This window comes from Pseudochaenichthys georgianus, chromosome 17 (assembly GCF_902827115.2).
Source record: "Pseudochaenichthys georgianus chromosome 17, fPseGeo1.2, whole genome shotgun sequence".
NCBI lineage: Eukaryota > Metazoa > Chordata > Actinopteri > Perciformes > Channichthyidae > Pseudochaenichthys > Pseudochaenichthys georgianus.
The window spans coordinates 38111085-38133373 of NC_047519.1; the positions used below are offsets into that span (position 1 = coordinate 38111085).

At 42.7% G+C, this 22289-nt stretch overlaps 2 pseudogenes; one reads left to right on the forward strand and one right to left on the reverse strand.

The window, feature by feature from the left end:
- Window positions 1-22289, forward strand: part of LOC117462446 (contactin-associated protein-like 4) — a 119285-nt pseudogene that overhangs the window by 96376 nt on the left and 620 nt on the right.
- Window positions 10674-12877, reverse strand: LOC117463016 (tripartite motif-containing protein 16-like; annotated as a pseudogene).

A 22289-nucleotide genomic window follows, 5' to 3' on the forward strand; every position in this document is an offset into this window, starting at 1 on the left:
CATGTTGATGTAGAAGAGACATGGAGAAGAGGGGACACATGTTGATGTAGAAGAGACATGAAGAAGAGGGGACACATGTTGATGTAGAAGAGACATGGAGAAGAGGGGACACATGTTGATGTAGAAGAGACATGAAGAAGAGGGGACACATGTTGATGTAGAAGAGACATGAAGAAGAGGGGACACATGTTGATGTAGAAGAGACATGAAGAAGAGGGGACACATGTTGATGTAGGAGAGACATGAAGAAGAGGGGACACATGTTGATGTAGAAGAGACATGAAGAAGAGGCGACACATGTTGATGTAGAAGAGACATGAAGAAGAGGGGACACATGTTGATGTAGAAGAGACATGAAGAAGAGGGGACACATGTTGATGTAGAAGAGACATGGAGAAGAGGGGACACATGTTGATGTAGAAGAGACATGGAGAAGAGGGGACACATGTTGATGTAGAAGAGACATGAAGAAGAGGGGACACATGTTGATGTAGAAGAGACATGAAGAAGAGGGGACACATGTTGATGTAGAAGAGACATGAAGAAGAGGGGACACATGTTGATGTAGAAGAGACATGAAGAAGAGGGGACACATGTTGATGTAGAAGAGACATGAAGAAGAGGGGACACATGTTGATGTAGAAGAGACATGAAGAAGAGGGGACACATGTTGATGAAGAAGAGACATGGAGAAGAGGGGACACATGTTGATGTAGAAGAGACATGAAGAAGAGGGGACACATGTTGATGAAGAAGAGACATGAAGAAGAGGGGACACATGTTGATGTAGAAGAGACGTGAAGAAGAGGGGACACATGTTGATGTAGAAGAGACATGAAGAAGAGGGGACACATGTTGATGTAGAAGAGACATGGAGAAGAGGGGACACATGTTGATGTAGAAGAGACATGAAGAAGAGGGGACACATGTTGATGTAGAAGAGACATGAAGAAGAGGGGACACATGTTGATGTAGAAGAGACATGGAGAAGAGGGGACACATGTTGATGTAGAAGAGACATGAAGAAGAGGATTTTGCATGATAGGTGACCTTTAAATCAAGTTCAGTGTTGTCAGTTCTTCATATTTTACATATAGTTACTTTAAAACATACCTCTCTCCTGACCTCTCCGTGTTAACAGAATAATATATATCTATGATGTTTTTGGCAGTTTAAAAAAACAAAACACTGTTTATACGTCTTTCTAAATCAGCCTTTACGAATCCTCTACATTTCTGATAAACCGATCTCTCCATCCTCCTCAGAGTTGTCGGCCAGCTTCCAGTCGGGCACGTCGCTGCGCTACACCTTCAAGGAGCCGTACGAGTTGAGCAGGAACAGCAGCGCCCTGCCGTCCTCCATCTCCTCGGACCCGACGCCGAGAGGAGAGAATGTCTCGCTGAGCTTCAGGACCAATCAGAGCCCGGCTCTGCTGCTCTACGTCAGCTCCTACCACACCCAGTACCTGGCCCTGCTCGTCAACAAGCACGGTGAGGGGGCGCTCTCACTGTCAAGGAGCTTGTTTTGCACAAGATGAAAGCAGAGCGCCTTGTCTGCTTGACTTCTCGCTCCTGCAGCTTCAACTCATTTAGATGAGCTCAGATTGCATTAGGTGTCACTCTTTGTAAGCCTCTTAAACACCTCTCCTACTAGTGACTTCCGCCTTTTCCACTTCCCTTCTTTGTCTCCTCTCCTCCGGATCATTCACTTCAGGTTGAATGTCCTCTATCATTTATGTGTCATAAGCTTATCTTTACTGATTGCCTGCTTTTCAGCTCTTACATCTTTTTCAAAGTCTCATTTCCCTTTCCAGATGAGACGGATTTTCCTTTCGGACACTTCATCTTCCCCTTAACTTTATTTCAATGAGTTCTCTCTGTTCCTATCTCCTCTCAGCCTTTAATCTCTCGTCTGACCTCTCCTCCTCTCGTCTGACCTCTCCTCCTCTCGTCTGACCTCTCCTCCTCTCGTCTGACCTCTCCTCCTCTCGTCTAACCTCTCCTCCTCTCGTTCTTCCTCTCCTCCTCTCGTCTGACCTCTCCTCCTCTCGTCTGACTTCTCCTCCTCTCGTCTAACCTCTCCTCCTCTCGTTCTTCCTCTCCTCCTCTCGTCTGACCTCTCCTCCTCTCGTCTAACCTCTCCTCCTCTCGTTCTTCCTCTCCTCCTCTCGTCTGACCTCTCCTCCTCTCGTCTGACTTCTCCTCCTCTCGTCTAACCTCTCCTCCTCTCGTTCTTCCTCTCCTCCTCTCGTCTGACCTCTCCTCCTCTCGTCTAACCTCTCCTCCTCTCGTCTGACTTCTCCTCCTCTCGTCTGACCTCTCCTCCTCTCGTCTGACCTCTCCTCCTCTCGTCTAACCTCTCCTCCTCTCGTCTGACTTCTCCTCCTCTCGTCTGACCTCTCCTCCTCTCGTCTGACTTCTCCTCCTCTCGTCTGACCTCTCCTCCTCTCGTCTGACCTCTCCTCCTCTCGCCTGACTTCTCCTCCTCCTCTCGTCTGACCTCTCCTCCTCTCGTCTAACCTCTCCTCCTCTCGTCTAACCTCTCCTCCTCTCGTCTGACCTCTCCTCCTCTCCTCTCGTCTGACTTCTCCTCCTCTCGTCTGACCTCTCCTCCTCTCGTCTGACTTCTCCTCCTCTCGTCTAACCTCTCCTCCTCTCGTTCTTCCTCTCCTCCTCTCGTCTGACCTCTCCTCCTCTCGTCTGACCTCTCCTCCTCTCGTCTGACTTCTCCTCCTCTCGTCTAACCTCTCCTCCTCTCGTTCTTCCTCTCCTCCTCTCGTCTGACCTCTCCTCCTCTCGTCTAACCTCTCCTCCTCTCGTCTGACTTCTCCTCCTCTCGTCTGACCATCTCCTCCTCTCTCGTCTGACCTCTCCTCCTCTCGTCTAACCTCTCCTCCTCTCGTCTGACTTCTCCTCCTCTCGTCTGACCTCTCCTCCTCTCGTCTGACTTCTCCTCCTCTCGTCTGACCTCTCCTCCTCTCGTCTGACCTCTCCTCCTCTCGTCTGACCTCTCCTCCTCTCGTCTGACTTCTCCTCCTCTCGTCTGACCTCTCCTCCTCTCGTCTGACTTCTCCTCCTCTCGTCTGACCTCTCCTCCTCTCGTCTGACTTCTCCTCCTCTCGTCTGACCTCTCCTCCTCTCGTCTGACCTCTCCTCCTCTCGCCTGACTTCTCCTCCTCCTCTCGTCTGACCTCTCCTCCTCTCGTCTAACCTCTCCTCCTCTCGTCTAACCTCTCCTCCTCTCGTCTGACCTCTCCTCCTCTCCTCTCGTCTGACCTCTCCTCCTCTCGTCTAACCTCTCCTCCTCTCGTCTAACCTCTCCTCCTCTCGTCTGACCTCTCCTCCTCTCCTCTCGTCTGACCTCTCCTCCTCTCGTCTGACCTCTCCTCCTCTCGTCTGACTTCTCCTCCTCTCGTCTGACCTCTCCTCCTCTCCTCTCGTCTGACCTCTCCTCCTCTCGTCTGACCTCTCCTCCTCTCGTCTGACTTCTCCTCCTCTCGTCTGACCTCTCCTCCTCTCGTCTGACCTCTCCTCCTCTCGTCTGACCTCTCCTCCTCTCGTCTGACCTCTCCTCTTCTCGTCTGACCTCTCCTCCTCTCGTCTGACCTCTCCTCCTCTCGTCTAACCTCTCCTCCTCTCCTCTCGTCTGACCTCTCCTCCTCTCCTCTCGTCTAACCTCTCCTCCTCTCGTCTGACCTCTCCTCCTCTCGTCTGACCTCTCCTCCTCTCGTCTGACCTCTCCTCCTCTCCTCTCGTCTGACCTCTCCTCCTCTCCTCTCGTCTGACCTCTCCTCCTCTCGTCTGACCTCTCCTCCTCTCGTCTGACCTCTCCTCCTCTCGTTCTTCCTCGCTCCTCTTCCTCCTCTGCAGTTGTACCAGATCAGGCTCTGTCAGATCTGTCCTCTCTCTGGTTTCAGACTCGTCTGCCTTTTAATCCGTGCGGCTGGTGCTTTGTCTCAAACTGAACCTCCTCTCATACGGAGGGATGAAAGTGTTATTTTCTGCTAATGGGTGGCAGGAAACTTGCTGATTTGTTTTACAAACTTTGGTGTTAAATAATTACGTCGTGAGTTTGGCTTTTAGGAGTAAACCACTTCATTTAAATTCCTTTTTACGAGAGCCCGACAGCGCTGGCACTTTGCTGCCTGATTGGCTGTACATGGATTTGTTCTGGTGTTAATGAGAAGCAGCTGATGCACAGCGTGGCGTTAAGGCTTCCTGCTGACCGTGGAGTCGTCAGGTAAATGCACTCAAACTGAAAAGACAAATTAAATCCCGGAAAGCTTTTATTTTTAATTTCATTTCCCACTCATGGAAATTCCTGGAGAAGTCAATGCACCAAACAAGGATTCCTTCTGTTCTGGGTAAATACACCGATGTTATAAAAACAAAAGAGAGCCATAATCATGAAATCTTCTTTATGGGATTAACATTATATATACTTTAAGGAGGACGTCTAACATCTTATCCTTCTTATTAATCTTTAAAGCCCAGAGATATCACAAGGCTTTCTTTAAATCCTAAATTAATGAGTTATTGATAAAGAATTAGCATCGAATCCTCTTAATACGGGAAGCTTTATTGATTCAGATGCTCCTTGCTCAGATTCATTATGGAAGTGAAAAATGCATCCTTAAAAAAGAGTGTGTGTGTGTGTGTGTGTGTGTGTATAGATAAGTTGGAGGTACGGTACAAGCTGGACAGCAGCAGAGCCGCTGAGGTGTTGAAGAGCAAAGTGAAGAGTCTGGCAAATGGACAACTACACACCGTCACCATCAGGAGACGGACTGCCTCTGTGTCTCTGCAGGTAACACACACACACACACACACACACACACACACACACACACACACACACACACACACACACACATACCTGTACTCACCATGTAGTTGTTGTGTTGATACAGAGAGACAGCTGCAACTATTTAAGCTTGCTTCCAACTAACAGAGCGGAACTTATTGTGTTGGGTGTGAAGGTTTGTCCTGTTAGACTCCCTTTTCAAAATAAAAGCTGTGGCAGGGAATTCATTTTACAAACACAAGGAGATAAGAGCTCTTAGTGATAACAATGCCCTTGTGATGACCGCAGAGCTACGGCAGGGCAGCAGGGACAAACTACACTAAATCAGCTGCAGATGAAATATGATGCTTCTTAATCATATCTGGATCTACTTAACTTCCTATCTTGTTCACAGCAGCCTGACTTGATATATGAGGTTAACTTCAGCAGCATGGACGTCTATATAATTACCCCGAGATGAAATAAAAGGTGTATCGTTTGCAACGAGGACATCAGGAGAACCTAGCAGTTTCAGAGTGTGGTGTCCTGAGGGCCAACAGTCTCCATATTGTTCTCCCGAGTGGACGTTATCATATCCTCTCCCGTCCCGTTGAAAAACGACTCACTGAAGTCTAAAGCACTCGGGGCTACCAATGCACCGTGTCTTCTGTTTTCATACCGCTATCACAGAGGCCAGTGCACGTCCTGTTAGTCGCACTCTGTTCGGACAACAAAAGGGGAAACGCTCCATATGCGGGAAACTGAGATAAACTAAAATAAATCATATCAATTTAAAGCTAAGAAAAGTTGAGACCTGAGGCTTATCTTTTCAATATCAGAAGAAAAGTACTGCAACCACTCCCCATACCCGTTATTGCCATTTTCTAGATGATTCAACACAATTCTAATATTAGCTATCTGTGATATCTGGTTTCAAATAATGAATTATTATAATATGTTTTATGAGAATCCATTCTTCCTGGTGTCCACACACAAGACGGCCCATCTCATGCAATTAACAATCAAGTATTGAAGTGAAAAAATGAAGTGATCATCTTTTACATCATCATGAAGGTCTTTTCATTATTTTAACCCTCTGTGTAAAAGTGGATTTTAATTATTTTCATTTTCAGATCGACCAGAACCCCAGAGAAGACTTCAACCTGACATCAGACGGAGAATTCAACGGCATGAAGTCGCTGGTGCTGGGCAGAGTGCACGGTAAGAGAGAGACGCAGTAAAGCAGAGGCCTTTTTAGTTAGAGAGCAGCTTTAATGCCATCCAACATGTGCTTTCCTATGAACATCTGCAGGAATAAATTAAGTATAAGTCCTGAGAAGAAAATATAAACACGCTTTTAGTGCTGACTGCCGAGTAGTGCTGGGTCAAGAGGAAATACAGAAAACTAAAACAGCAGATGGTAAAGATTGAATTAGTCACATAATGTTTACAGCCGATATATGGCTAATGGCCAACGGCAGTCCTTGGGCAGGTACACAATAAAACAAAATGTTTGTGGATCGAACACAAGCACGCATTGTTTTTCTTTTAATAACATCCATGGGAGTAATTATGTTTTCCATATGTGAGTGCTTCTAAAGAAAATCTTATCTTATGTTGTTTTGAAGGGTGGTGCAGATATTTTTTACAGCATGCTCTGCAACGTAAGCCAACTATTTCCTTAGCAACACTTTAAGAAGGTGGAAGACTATTCCCGTATCAGCAACCTACTGGCGACATGAACTCTGACCCAACATCAATAAAATGACCTCAAGACCAGAACTACTCAATATCTGTTTCCTCGTGTGTGTCTGGTTCAACAAAAATGTCTTCACAACTAAACTTGACCAAATTAATTACATTACATTGCATTTAGCTGAGGCTTTTATCCAAAGCGACTTACAATAAGTACATTCGACCAGGAAGACACAACCTTGAGGAAAACAGAATCATATAAGTACATCAGGTTTCATAGAACCAATTATTTCAAGTGCTACTCAACTGGCTTTAGATAAGCCAGTCCTTTATTAGTATATAAGTGCTCTGTTAGCAGTTCTTTGTTAGTCATTCTATCGCTCGAAGTGGAGTCGAAAGAGATGAGTTTTCAGTCTAATTCAGACTATTGTTACAGTTTTCAAGCCTCTGTGATCAATCCTCTTTATTGTCTCAGTGCTCAAACACCATCTTAGTTGTAAAAAGCAACAAGTGATAGAAAATGTCTCTGAGATGTTTCAGTTACATTTTTAATCAATGATTTTATCACTGAGCACAATCTTGATTTTATGTTTTTAACGGAAACTTGGATTGAACAAAATAACAGTGCAGCTGTTCTTATCGAATCAACCCCTCCCAACTTTAGTTTTATGAGTCGGGAAAGAATGCATAAGAAAGGGGGTGGAGTTGCTATTCTGTTCAATGATTCCCTTCAATGCAGGAAGACATCGTATGGGAACTTTGATTCTTTTGAATATGTGGCCCTTCAGCTGAAATGCTCCTCTCGAGCTCTGTTCCTAAATATCTGTAGACCACCCAAATACTGTGCAAGCTTTTTTGATGACTTTACTGAACTGCTGTCTATAGTGTGTATTGACTTTGACCGTCTAGTCATTGTTGGTGATTTTAACATCCATGTTGACAACCCCCAGGACAGAGGGGCTAAAGAACTGTTTTGTGTTCTTGATAGCTATGGACTGACTCAGCATGTGACGGAGCCCACGCACAATAAGGGGCACACTCTGGACTTAATTATCTCAAAGGGTCTGAATATCTCTAAGGTTGTGGTGACTGATGTTGCGCTCTCTGACCATTCCTGTGTTTTCTTTGAGAGCTCTATTTCTGTTCACAAAAATGTTCAAAAAGAGGTAACCACAAAGCGATATTTAACTGAAAATACTAGGGAAATGTTTATTCAGAATTTTTCTACCACACTTGCCCCTGCTAACACCTCAGTAAATGAGCTAGTAGATCATTTTAATTCAAAAATTAAAAATGTTATAGATGCCATTGCTCCAACTAAGGTAAAGCAAGTGACTGGGAAGAACATATCTCCATGGAGAAAGGCCATGACCGTGAAAAGAGAAAAAAGAGAATGTCGAAAAGCTGAACGCAGGTGGCGAAAAACCAATCTCCAGGTTCACTTTGAAATCTATAAAGAGAGACTTGGCCTTTATAATTTGGAATTGAAAAACGCACGACAATCGTTCTTCTCTGACATCATTACCAAAAACAACGCACGTGCCTTGTTTGCTACCGTCGACAGACTAACAAACCCCCCAGTGTCAGGAGCCTCTGAATTTCTATCCACCAGGGCGTGCAATGATTTTGCCCTTTTTCACTGACAACATTCAGAAAATCAGACACGCAGTCAGTGCCTCTGCATCAGGTACAGCAAATGTTTTGTCTCTGTGTCCACCTAATATCAATTCAAACACCATGACACAATTCCATCAGATTAATGATAAAAACCTAGAGGACATTATTCAACTTCTGAAGTCCTCCTCCTGCTGCCTTGATATTATTCCAACAGGATTTTTCAAAGATGTTTTTCCTTGCATGGCCTCAGATCTACTTCATATAGTAAACAAATCTCTTCACTCAGGTATTTTTCCACAGGCCCTGAAAACTGCAGTCATTAAACCGCTCTTAAAAAAGAATAATCTAGAGATGCTTCAGTAATGAATATATCAAACCCCATATCAAACCCCCCATTCTAGGTAAAATCATTGAAAAAGTTGTTTTTCAACAGTTGAGTATTTTCTTGCATTTAAATAGTTGTTTCGATGTGTTCCAGTCAGGCTTTCGTCCAAACCACAGCACTGAGACTGCTCTTGTAAAGGTCTTTAATGACATCCACTTAAACACAGACAGTGGCAGAACTTCAGTGTTAGTATTATTAGATCTCAGTGCTGCGTTTGACACTGTTGACCACAGCATATTACTAGACCGACTGGAAAACTGGGTGGGACTTTCGGAAACAGCTCTAAATTGGTTTGAATCCTACTTAAAGGACAGAAACAACTTTGTTTCTATAGGTAAATACACATCTGAGTTGACAAATATGACATGTGGGGTACCTCAAGGCTCCATCTTGGGGCCTCTTCTCTTTAACATCTACATGCTACCACTGGCTCAGATAATGAAGAACAACAACATAAGTTACCATAGCTATGCAGATGACGCACACATTTACGTAACAATTTCACCAGGAGACTATGCTCCAATTCAAACACTGAGTAAGTGCATTGAACAAATCAATGACTGGATGTGTCAGAACTTTCTCCAATTAAACAAAGATAAAACTGAGGTAATGGTTTTTGGAGCCAAGGCAGAACGTTTAAAAGTTAGCGCAGAGCTTCAGTCTGCAATGTTCAAAACAACAGATAAAGCCAGAAATCTAGGTGTAGTCATGGACTCTGACCTGAGTTTCAACAGTCACATTAAAACAGTTACTAAATCAGCCTACTATCACCTAAAGAACATATCTAGGATTAAAAGACTAATGTCACAGCAGGATTTGGAAAAACTTGTCCATGCTTTTATCTTCAGTAGACTGGACTACTGCAATGGTGTCTTCACAGGTCTCACAAAAAAATCTAATAGAAAGGTGCAGCTGATTCAGAACGCGCTGCTCGAGTCCTCACTAACACTAAGAAAGTGGATCACATCACTCCTGTTCTGAAGTCTTCACACTGGCTTCCTGGGTGTCAAAGAATAGATTTCAAAATACTGCTGCTGGTTTATAAAGCACTGAATGGTTTAGGCCCAAAATACATTTCTGACCTCCTGCTAAATTATGAACCATCCAGATCTCTCAGGTCTTCAGGGACTGGTCAGCTTTCTGTCCCCAGAGTCAGAACTAAACCTGGAGAAGCAGCGTTCAGTTATTATGCTCCAAACATCTGGAACAAACTCCCAGAAACCTGCAGGTCCGCTGCGACTCTGACTACTTTTAAATCCAGGCTGAAGACTTTTCTTTTTGTCACTGCTTGTAATTGAACTATTCATATCTTAGACTGCACTGTAACTTTTATCCATGTATTTTTTCTTTTAATGTTTATTTTATTATCTTTTCTTTTTAATGACTGATTTTAAATGCCATTTTCTGAATGTCTTTCGTTTTTTGTAAAGCACTTTGAATTGCCTTGTGTTGAAAGGTGCTATATAAATAAACTTGCCTTGCCTTGCCTTGCCTTGCCTTGCCTTAGTTACTGCCTCAGTTCTATTCTCAGATCAGTTTCACATTTTCTCCATCAGCTTTGTATGATAACATAAAACGAAGAACAAAACAACCTTTCATTTAAACATATTTATTAATTAAACCTCCATTTTAGATCAAGCATCGCATCAGTAAAGTCTGTTCAATGATTACAAGATCAGATTGACTTCATCCACACAATCAATGTGTTTAACCAGAATCTCAGCTAATAAAACAGAATAAGAAATGATTCACTTAAAGTTTAATAAAACATCATAACACTTAATGTGTACATTGATCAGGCAACAACAACAACAACAACAACAACAGTTTGTCTGCAAAAATAATACATGTTATAATAAAGGTATTTTTCCCTCACACAATCAATTTGTTGACCAACATCTGAGCTATTTCAAATAAAATACCTTATTTACTTATTGATTATTATCTTAATGATTAATATCATTTTATATGGAAATTGTTTGATAAAATACATTTTATAAACATCAAAGTACCTCATTTGGTAGTCGGTTTTGGAAACAACAATAACATTTAGTCTGTGAAAATACACGTCATTATAAATGTATATTTTGTGAGAATAAAATATCTACAATGAAAGAAGCTCTGCTGCTTTCTCTCCTAAGACTCAGGCATTAAAGAGAAATAACTAAATATAAATGCATCAGTAGAAATATTCAACACATATTTAGAGCAAAGTTTACAGTTTTCATGCAGAGAAATATGAGTTGAGGTGAACAGCAACCCTCCTGAGCAGTGACAGCCTCCACGGCTACACAGACACAGGAAGGAGCGCCGCCTGAAGAAACTCCAGCATCTACAGAACAACTCGTGAGAAGACGTTAAAGCACATCCCATCATGTTTGATTGACAGCTGATCTCTGTGCAGTGAAGACATGAACATTCGGCTCTCAGCAACAATGATGGACACAATGAGTTTAAGAAGTAGAAGAGTTCCTCAAATGACTTCAGGCTATTTCAGTTTACAAAACTCAGCTGTGGCTCCATTACCATGAAGAAAAACTCCAGCATGTAGCGGCCGAATGAATGTGGTCTGGACTCTGTGGAGGAGAGTCATGGTTTCAGAGACGCTGTAGAAGGACAGAACACCTGCTCTGTGATCCAGGTACACTCCTACTCTGGAGGACGGAGGACCTGAGACGGGAGTGTGGATACTGTTGTGACGAAATGAATATCTGTTTTGGTTACAAGTTAAGGACCAAGATTTGTCATTGAGCCCAAAGAAACATTCCTTCCCTGCTCTGCTGATATTCTTGTATGCGACTGCTACATGAACGTCTCCCCCTCTCCACTCCACCTCCCAGTAACAACGTCCAGTCAGACTCTCTCTACTCAGGACCTGAGGCCAATAAGTGAATCTGTCTGGGTGTCTAGAATAAGACTGTGGTTCCATGCGTGTTGCTTTTCTGCCTCCCTCAGATAATAACAGCTGTGTGTCTGCTGTGTTTGGATCCAGTGTGATCTCCTGTGAGTATCTGAAGAACCCAGCTCTGGAGGCGGGCTCTGCTGCTGACAGTAAAACATCCACTTCAGGCGGTGAGACGTTTGTCCATTCCTCTCTCAGGACATCCTGTAGTTTGTCTCTGACTGCTGACAGGGCCGCCGTCACGTCCTCAAAGTAGCTCAGAGGACGGATGTTGGTGCTGGAGGAGTGTGTAGCTTCACTGAGGGCTGGCAGTGAGGAGGGGTAGCTGAGCAGAAACTGGTTGTGGTCCTCTGTGTGAGACAGCAGCTTCAGCTCAGCGTCTCTCCTCTTCAGCTCAGAGATCTCCTGCTCCAGCTTCTCCTGGAGCTCTCTGACTCAACTCACTTCTCTCTCCTGCTGGGATCTGACCTGCTGCTTCACATCAGAGCTTCTCTTCTCCATGAGACGGATCAGCTCAGTGAACGTCTTCTCACTGTCCTCCACTGCTTTGTCAGCAGAGCCATTGACGGCCTCCACCTCCCGCTGAAGCCGCTTCACCTCCTTCTCTCCGTCCTGGATTCTCTGCTGGATGTTGAGTCGACTCCCCTCCAGCTCTCTCTGCCTCTCAGTCCTCTCTGCTGCAGCTGACACCGTGTCGTGGCCTTTGTGTTCGTCCACAGAGCAGAGATAACAGATACTCTGCTGATCAGTGCGGCAGAACATCTTCATAACCTCATCATGACGAGAGCAGATGTTCTCCTGGAGCTTCTTGGAGGGCTCCACCAGCTTGTGTTTCTTTAATGGAGCTACGTCATAATGACCCTGGAGGTGTTTCTCACAATAAGAGGCCAGACACACGAGGCAGGACTTACAGGCTCTCAGTTTCCTCCCAGTGCAGACATCACAGGCCACATCTTCAGCTCCAGCATAGCAGAGATCAGCAGGAGCAGCTTGGAGTCCAGTCTTCTTCAGCTCCTCCACTAAAGCTGCTAACATGGTGTTTTTCAGCAGGACAGGCCTCGGTGTGAAGCTCTGCCTGCACTGAGGGCAGCTGTGGATCTCCTTCTCATCCTCTCCGTCCCAGTGGGTGTAAAATATTTCCTGACCCCTCAGACTGTTGTAGCACACAGCTCCGAACTACTTGTAAAGGAAGTCAGTAATGCAATACATAATGAGTGGAGTCTATGATTATTACAGGTTAAACTAATCGGGATTAAAAAAGGTAACTATATCCCGTACAGTTACATAAAAAAGTACTACTGCAACTCCCTTCTCTTTGGTCTCCCTCTCAAATCCATCCACAGACTTCAACTGGTTCAGAACTCTGCCGCCCCCGCATCATCACCAGAACCCCCTCCATTAACCACATCTCTCCTGTTCTTCAGCAGCTTCCCTGGCTCCCCGTCAAATCCTGTATCGTTTTTAAGATTCTGCTCCTCGCCTTTAAGGCCATCCATACCCTCACTGCTCTGTACCTCTCCGACCTCCTGCACATCAACACACCCTTCCGCACACACAGATCTTCTGCTTCCCTCAGCCTCACTGCACCCCCCTTACGTTTAACCACCATGGGGTCTAGAGCCTTCAGCCACTCTGCACGCCGCCTCTGGAACTCCCTCCCACCTGACATCCGCAACACTGACTCTCTCCCCATTTTCAAATCACGCCTCAAAACATATCTCTTCACACTCGCATATCCACCCTGATCGTTATCCATCACACATCCTCTGTTTTTATTTATTTGGTTATTTGATTTGTTATAAACTGCATTGTCTTGTTTATGTCTCTTATGCTGGTGTTATGTATTGTGTATCTTGTTTTTAATGTGTTTGTACGGCGACCTTGAGAGCCTTGAAAGGCGCCTATATAAAATAAATGAATTATTATTAATCACTATTACATCTATTCACAGATTAGCTCACTGATTTCATTTTCTTTTTACAGGTAACTAGTGATTGTAAAAAAATTGATTTTTAAAGTAACCCTCCCAACCCTGCACATTACATTACATCACATTGCATTTAGCTGACGCTCTTATCCAAAGCGACTTACAATAAGTGCGTTCGACCAACAAAATACAAACTTGAAGAAAACAGAATCATAAAGTACATCAGGTTTCATAGAGCCAAACATTTCAAGTGCTACTCAACTGGCTTTAGATAAGCCAGCCCTTTATTAGTATATAAGTGCTTTGTTAATAGTTCTATCGCTCTAAGTGGAGTCGAAAGAGATGAGCTTTCAGTCTGCGCCGGAAGGTGTGTAAGCTTTCTGCTGTCCTGATGTCAATGGGGAGCTCATTCCACCATTTTGGAGCCAGGATAGCAAACCCACGTGTTTCTGCTGATGGGAACTTGGGTCCCCCTCGCAGTGCGGGTGCAGTGAGTCATTTGGTTGATGCAGAGCGGAGTGCACGTGCTGGGGTGTACAGTTTAACCATGTCCTGGATGTAGGAAGGGCCAGATCCATTCGCAGCATGGTACGCAAGTACCAGTGTCTTGAAGTGGATTCTAGCAGTTACCGGAAGCCAGTGGAGGGAGCGGAGGAGCGGCGTGGTGTGGGAGAATTTAGGAAGGTTGAAGACCAGACGATTCGCTGCATTCTGGATGAGCTGCAGAGGTCGGATGGCACATGCAGGTAGACCAGCCAGGAGGGAGTTGCAGTAGTCTAGGCGTGAGGTGACGAGAGCCTGGACCAGAACCTGCGTGGCTTTCTGGGTCAGCTGGGGTCGCATCCTCCTGATGTTGTAAAGCGTGTATCTGCAGCAGCGGGTTGAAGCAGCAGGAAAAGCAGTTCAGTCTTGTCAAGGTTGAACTTGAGGTAATGAGCAGACATCCACTGAGAGATGTCGGCTAAACAAGCAGAGATGCATGCGATGACCTGGGTCTCTGAGCGGGGAAAGGACAGAATTAATTGGGTGTCGTCAGCGTAGCAGTGGTATGAAAAACCATGCGGGCTAATGACAGATCCGAGCGAGTTTGTGTGCAAGGAGAAGAGGAGGGGACCAAGAACAGAGCCCTGAGGGACCCCTGTAGTCAATTGACAAGGGTCGTACTCCGACCCTCTCCAAGTAACCCTGTAGGTGCGGTCTTTGAGGTATGAGGTGATGAGGGAAAGTGCAGAGCACCTCTCAGTCATGTGAACAGACAGCTGCTGTTAACTCTGCTGTGAAAGAGAGGAGGTGAATGATGAACAGAGTCAATAAAGTGAACAGATAGAGGTCAGGGTGCACATCTGTCTCCAGGAGTGATGGATGCAAACTGGAAGCTGAAGCATTGACAGTGTGTGCGCTGAAAGGAAGGAGGTAGTTTCTGATTGGACGGTGATGAGCATTATGGATCCTGATTGGTTGTCAGTCTGTGTGCTGCTGCTGCACTCAGTGGAGATAAACCAAAAGTCCTGTCCTCAGCATAATGAAGGAATGACGTGTTTACCGGTGCTTTATCAGTCAGGTCAAAGTACTGCCTCCAATGTTCCCACAATGAGTAACAGGAGAATCTGCAGCAGAGTCATTGAACCTGTCCATCTACAGGGCCATGGGTATTTATTGTGTTTAAAGGAAAGTGTAAACAGTTTTGCCACCCTACATTTCTTTATTCTCGTGTAGATGGCACTCCAGGATCAAAAAGGTATCATTCAATTAATAGCTCTTTGTTTATAACTGAATGTTACGCCTGGCCTGTGAGAATCTAAAAATTATGTTAATCAAGTCTGATTTAATAACTGCATCAATATTCTGTTAATGAGAAAATAAATGCATTGAGATTTTTCCTTTCCAAAGTGATGCACAGTATAGCGTACTAGAAAGAAAATAAAACTGTATCAGAATCAGAAATACTTTAAAGAGGCCATTTTATGCTGATGTTCAGGTGTATATCAATATGTCTCTACTGTGACATGTCTCCATGCTTTGATGTTCAAAAAGCTCTTTATTTTTCTCCTACTGCCTGTGCTGCAGCACCTCTTTTCACCCTCTGTCTGAAACCAGAGCCCAGTCTGCTCTGATTGGTTCGCGAGCCGGCTCTGCTGCTTATATGTCCCGCCCATTAGCCTATCACGTACAATGTGCGCTAGCCAATAGATTATGATTCGTTTGTTGAGCAGGTTGGACACAAATGCAGGACACAATAACTTTGAAGAAAATACTTTAATTGTAGGTTATCCAAGCAGAAGAAAGGTAAACAAAAAATAACTTTCCCATGGACAGAAAACAAGGATCTGACTAACAGTGACAGAAAACCTGAACTTAAATACATGAATCACTTTAGGACAAGGCACAGCAGGGGAGAGCAGGAACAACTAAAGGGAACCAAGTGAACAGAATCAGTTAACAGAGGGACAGGAAGTAAAAACAGACATACTGTAACACAGGGGCTGAACACTTTTCAAAATAAAACACGAAACAGACAGATCGGGACAAGAAATGGTTGTACCATGCTGCGATACCCTTAATGAAAGTGGAGAGCATAAAGAGTTCAGGACACTCTTCTTAATGTACTGAACTTGTTACAACAACATTTATAATTATTAGACTCTCTTTGATTTCCTTCCCTCTCCAGACTCTGAGGGTCTGGACCCAGATCTGTCCAGGTTGGCGTCTCTGGGTTTCTCCGGCTGTCTCTCGGTGGTCCGCTTTAACTCCATCAGCCCTCTGAAAGCTGCTCTGCTGCACCCGGACAGCAGCCCCGTCACCATCTCCGGACCGTTACTGCAGTCCAGCTGCGGCTCCTCGGCTGCAGCCAATCCCTACGCAGCAGAGAACACACACCACCTGTCAGGTAGGAGAGGACCACGTGGTTAGGTTCATTCAATATCACATTTTGAACACATACATGTATGTGTTAAACGTGATGGTTTGGATACTAATGAGGTTTGAGTTTCTGTTCGCAGTTTTCAGGGCGCTTAATCTAAAGTCACATGATGTATCAAAAGCAAGATCAGCTGTGTATGTTTACTTATAGCCTTCTAAACTACTAATATCTAAAATCCTGCAAATCTAGTTACAAAAAAAACAAGTACCACGACAAATTCTAAAAGAAAATAACAGTTTGAGTCCCTACCGTGCCCGACACTGCTCCCACAGTAAATATTCAATGAAAACAAGAATATATATCTTATATATATCTTAACACTGACGTTGTTATCCACCGTACAGTAGTTAATGGCTCTCCAAGGCTTTTATGATGACATTACGTCAGAAGTTTTCAAACTCTGTTTCCGTCTTCCTGCTTTGGTTGTTATCTATATAGAGGCATCTCCTGCTGTCTCTCCGTGTCTGTGTGTTGTTACTGCATGCTGTTCCAGATAATATAAGAGGCTCAATAATCCCACAGTTATGACAGAGAGATCAATGCTTTCATTATTTGCTCCGAGGGGAGAGCTTTCTCTTGGGGTTACTGTTTCCTCTGGGCTGGTTCTCCTCCAGTCATCTACTTTGAATGATGATGCTTTTTCTGTTCTGATCCATGTATTCTCTAATGTTCCCTCATGTCTCTTTCCTCTCCTTCATATAATGTCTGCATTTCTTTCTCACTCTTTGATATCTTCTTTTCCTCTTTCTTGGTGTCCTTTTTCAAAACATCTTCTCTGTCTTCTTCCTCTGCTGTAGACCAGTCTGGGTCAGTGGGTTCGGGTCAACCTTTAGTCAATGCCATGCGGACTGACTCTGCTCTGATTGGAGGTACTGAACCTTTTCTCCATGTTTTACTGCAACAGGAACCGGTTTTACCTTGTTTTATTGAAACACCACTATCCTTGTTCTTTGGTACTTTATTGACCAGGCTCATGCACAGGATGTAACGGCCCGTCCACACTACAGCTTCAAAAAAAGCTTGGAGCTCGGCGTGTCTGAAGCTCGACCAACAACCAATCACATGAATCTCCCGCCCCTGACACACAAGCAGCGGTTTGATTGGCTAGAGCTTGTACTGGCATATGATTCGATTGGCTGACGCTTCCACCGAAAGCTTCAGAAGCTTCAAAAGTTGAACATTGCTCAACTTTTGCAGCCTGAAACGCCAGGAAAGCTCCGCTCTGCTTCCCACAATGCAGTTCGGCGAAAAGTGACGTCACCCCATTCAAAGTGAATGGGCAGACGCGTTGGAAACCGTTTTTGAAGCTGTCGAAGCTGTAGTGTGGACGGGCCGTAAGAGGGGCAAGCTTGTGATTTGTGTCACTTTTAAATAAATATATGCCTGGGATTTACTTATTTTGTGACCGATTTAAGAGATATTAAAATGTATGTGCTCAAACCATCCCATGACCTGGGTTGGTTTAAACACTGGTGTTAAAGGGGCCCTATTATGCTAATGTCCAGGGTTCATAATTGTATTCTGTGTCTCTACTGTGACATGTTTTCATGCTTTAATGTTCAAAAAGGTCTTTATTTTAGACTTTGCTGACCAATTCCTCTCATCCAAAATGTTGTCTTACCACCTTCTCCATAAAGACATCAATCAATGATTCAGCGAGAAGAAGATGTACGGATATTGTAAGGCTAAGATGCTAAAAAAATTCAAATATCATATAAATCATACAAAGCAACACATATGCTTTAGATCAAGTGTATTAGACACAGGTTAATAAATTGTTTTCTTTCATGCAAGAACATTTTATTGATTTGTAAAAACAAGTGTAACTCTAAAAAGGAAGGAGCCTTTGAGTGCACGTGCCTGTTGTTGACAATCACTCTGAAGTCAGTGATTCATAATGATTTTAATCTATCAAATATTGATAGTCAACGATTCGTTTGATGCACATTCTCTGTAGTTAGAAAGACTCAAAGTCACACCTAGACTTTCCTTCACTGTGAACACATGCTGAGCTGTAAGAAAGAGTAAAGTGACGAGCAAGAGTCCATTCAAAACTATTTTAAACGTTGTTGCTCTGTCAGCACGGATTGATTCAAAGTGAGCACAGAAAAGGTTTGATCTATCATCGTGTAGATAAAAAAAGGTGATACCCAGAGAAAAGCCATTTGAAAGTGTCCATTGAACTGACCTGACTGTGTCTGCTCACCTAATTAAACCAATGCAGGGACGACTTGCTGATGGGAAAACTATACTGCTGTTATCTTAAAAGAAAAAAAAAATTGTCTCTTCATAAAGTAATGTCTTATTAAATTGATTTCCGTCATATTTTCAAATTCCAATTACATGAAACCTGCTCTCATATTCCCAATTGTGCTCAATGGAGCAGAAGAACCTGAAACATTGAAAAAGATTACAAATTATGTTTAATGTACCCAAGAGTGAGATTAGCAAGATATTCAAGGCATTAGGAAATTAAATGGCAGTGGAAGAGGGGGGGGGGGGAAATATGCAGATGTTTTGCTCTAATTTTGAGATAGTTTCAAAAGTAAAGGCTTTATTTATTGTTATAATATCAACAGCGTAGTTGGTGGCAAAGTAAACTTTTAAAGGTTCTCATTTGTATTCTGTTCCTCAGCTGTGACGTGTCTCCGTGCTTTAATGTTAAAAATCTCTTTATTTATCTCATACTGCCTGCAGCACCTCTTTTCACTCCCTCTGGAGGGAACTTTGGGATCTTAACCTTTGCAGACCATTGACATGCACAGAAACCTATACAACACACTACAGGAGAGGGAAAACCCTAAAAAGCATAGCAGGGCCCCTGAGTACCTGGCTCTTCTAACAGAGCAGCATACGATATATTGAAGACAAAAATGAAGTGCATAGATAATGCAAGAACATTGTGCAAATGACACAATGGAGTGAGCACAGACACTATGTACATGAACAATTAACAAGTCCTCCAACTCATACGACCAAATAGGTCGATTGCTCAAGCGCTTATTACGACCTATAATCACGTTTTAAAGTTTTCGACCTCTAGTGCTCTCGTTGCAAACGCTACGGAGGGTCGTATATTCACAAATAAACCTCTCTGGAAAATCCTAAATTGTCGGATAGTTTGGTCATTAAAACGCTTTTTGATTAGATTTCTAGCGAGAAGTGTGCTGCATATTGTACTTTCAGAATCCAGGTCCAGTGATGTGTAGGATCTATAGTTTGATAGATATTACGAAGATGATTTGAGGTCTCGCCACGAGAACGTGTATATGTGGCAGCGTCTATGTAAAGTTAGCATCAACCCTCACGGGGTGAAAACAGTATTTCCGGTCTCGAAGGTTTCATAATAAAACTGTAATCCCCTCACTGTCAAATAATTTTAAAATATTTTATATCTGCCGTACTCATCCACTAAAAACATCAGTTTATCCTTGTTAATTACACAACATGAATTGGTTTAGATTGTGTAGCCTACACTGCTTTTGTGTTTTTCCCCTAGGTGTTTCCCTTTCGACTCTGAGGGACACATTTATTTTTTCAGAGGTTTTGATAAGCTAAAACATTGAACTACTCATAATCCTCAGATATATCGTTGAAGCTCGGTGATTGGATGTTTTAGACGCAATGCACGTTGGGATATGGTGTTTATGCAATATGAAATTCGAAAACATGAAAAATAATAATACTTTATTCCGAGTGTGCTTGCTTTTATCTTTGAAAGTCATCACATCACAGCATTGTAATACACGGTTCGGCTGCATTAAATATTACATATCTGCCGTAGTTCTGTATTTATAGAGCCCTGATGAGAAGACAAACATGAGGAACTGAAAACGTGACGTGGATCATAAATATATCAGCAATTAAACAACATCCTCCATTTATTTTCACACAATACGTCTCCTTGCAGTATCAACACTAATTCGACTGACTTTTATATTTGATCCAATTGGTAGATAGGCTGTATTTACACCATAACGGTGCACAGCTGATAGAAAGGGATTTTTTGTAGGTTTTAAAGATATTACTGATTTTCTTTGAATTAAAGAATGTAAATACTGAGTTGAGAGAATAGTCAGGGGTTTTGGGTGATGGGAGACACACCTATGGAATCAGAATTTCAATAGCTTACCATTAAATGACGGATATACCTTTCTGTCACAAATCAGATATTAATGTGTATACACATTAATATCTGATATATTACATTATATATATCATATATAATATATATGATATATAAATATATATATATGTATATATATATACATTATCAGCTATAATATTTCACATATTGTAGTTCTATAGAACTAGAAAATATAGCAATATCCTGTACAATTATGTGAAAACATGAATAAAACTACACATCTTCAGATGTTATACACACATAAGTGTCCTACACTAATAATACAAAGTTATTATCGCATTGTATGCTGTGTGTTATTTGTAACATCTTCAGAAACTACCTTTCCAACTCCTCATGCAGTTGACTGTTACAGGTCTATACAGGTTCATGGTACAATGCATAAGCTTCAAATCGAGAGACTGAAACTGTATTTTTCTTTACCGTTCTGTTTTAATTTCACAATAAAGTTAATAATAATATTATGTTTGATATTAATATGTTTTATTAACTAGACCAGCGGTTTTCAAAGTGTGAGCACGTTGTTGAATGTTGTTGTTGAATATTGTTGTTGAATATTTTATATTTGATGAAAACATTTAAATATTAAGACTAGCCTGCATAGGGGGAAAGTAGAAGGTCAATGATAGAAATATAGAATAGAAAATATCAAGAAGATACTGTAGTGATCTCTACAATAAAACAGCTAGTGCAGGACGTCCAAAGATATTAACAGGAGGATGTGCAAAACAGACAAACTAATAAGGCTTTATTCAAACATTAAAGAATACTTTAAGTTAAGGTCTTCTTTTGAATAAGAAAACAACTTTGGGGGTATCAACAGATAAATATTAAGCCTACCAAAGTACTTAAAGTCTAATATATTGCATAGTTTATTTTGGCACTTGACAATCACCTTCCCTGAATTGTATTCACGTGTAACTAAAGTCTGATTTAAGGGTTGTTATATTTCACATCATTAATCAGAATCTGCAGAGTAACACAAATAAATGTAGTGGAGTAAAAATACCAGGTTAACCTCTGAATTGTAGTGGAGTAGAACAAGTAGTACATGCTGCTGTAACAAAAACATTTCTCAACTTGGGATCAATAAAGTATCTTATCTTAAGATGATCGATGCTACTGCATATTTGCAAAATGTGCCTCTGAACCTTGACAAGTGCATGTTTCAGGCTCATCAATGAACAACAGGAGGGGTCACAGCATACGGGGGCCCGTTCGAGTCTGCTGTGTTTGCATTCATTTCAAAGAGCTGTTTGACGCTCGGGTAACCTTGTCGCACTGCCCACTCCGACATCCCATCACAGAGCTTGAGGGCCTAATCACGGGGTTGGTAAAGCAAAGCGAATGTTGTAGTCCCAAACGATAGCTGAGGATTCTGAGTAGTGTAGTGTCTTCGGAAAATCACTCAATTAACAAGGATAAACTGATGTTTTTTGTGGATAAGCGATATCACTGTGCAATCATTTGACAGTGAGGGGGAATACTTCCATTTTTTATTATGAAAACTTCGAGACCGGAAAAAAACAATTTTCACCCCGTGAGGGTTGACGCCAACTTTACATGGACGCTGCCGTCAATAGAAATGAATAGGGGAAAGACGGAGTACACGTTCTCCTGGCGAGACCTCAAATCATCTTTGTGATATTTATCAAACTGTAGATCCTACACATCCACTGGACGTGGATTCCAAAAGTACAATATACACTTCTCGCTAGAGATCTAATGAAAAAGCATTTAATGGTTTAATTTAAAATTACTATTTTAGGATTTTCCAGAGAGGGTTATTTGTGAATAAACCGACCCCTCCGGAGCGTTTGCAATCAACGGGAGCATGTTGTTTCTTACACGACCACTAGAGGTGCTACACTTTAAAACGTGACTCTGGGTCGTATAAGCTGAGGGCTGTGAAAAATA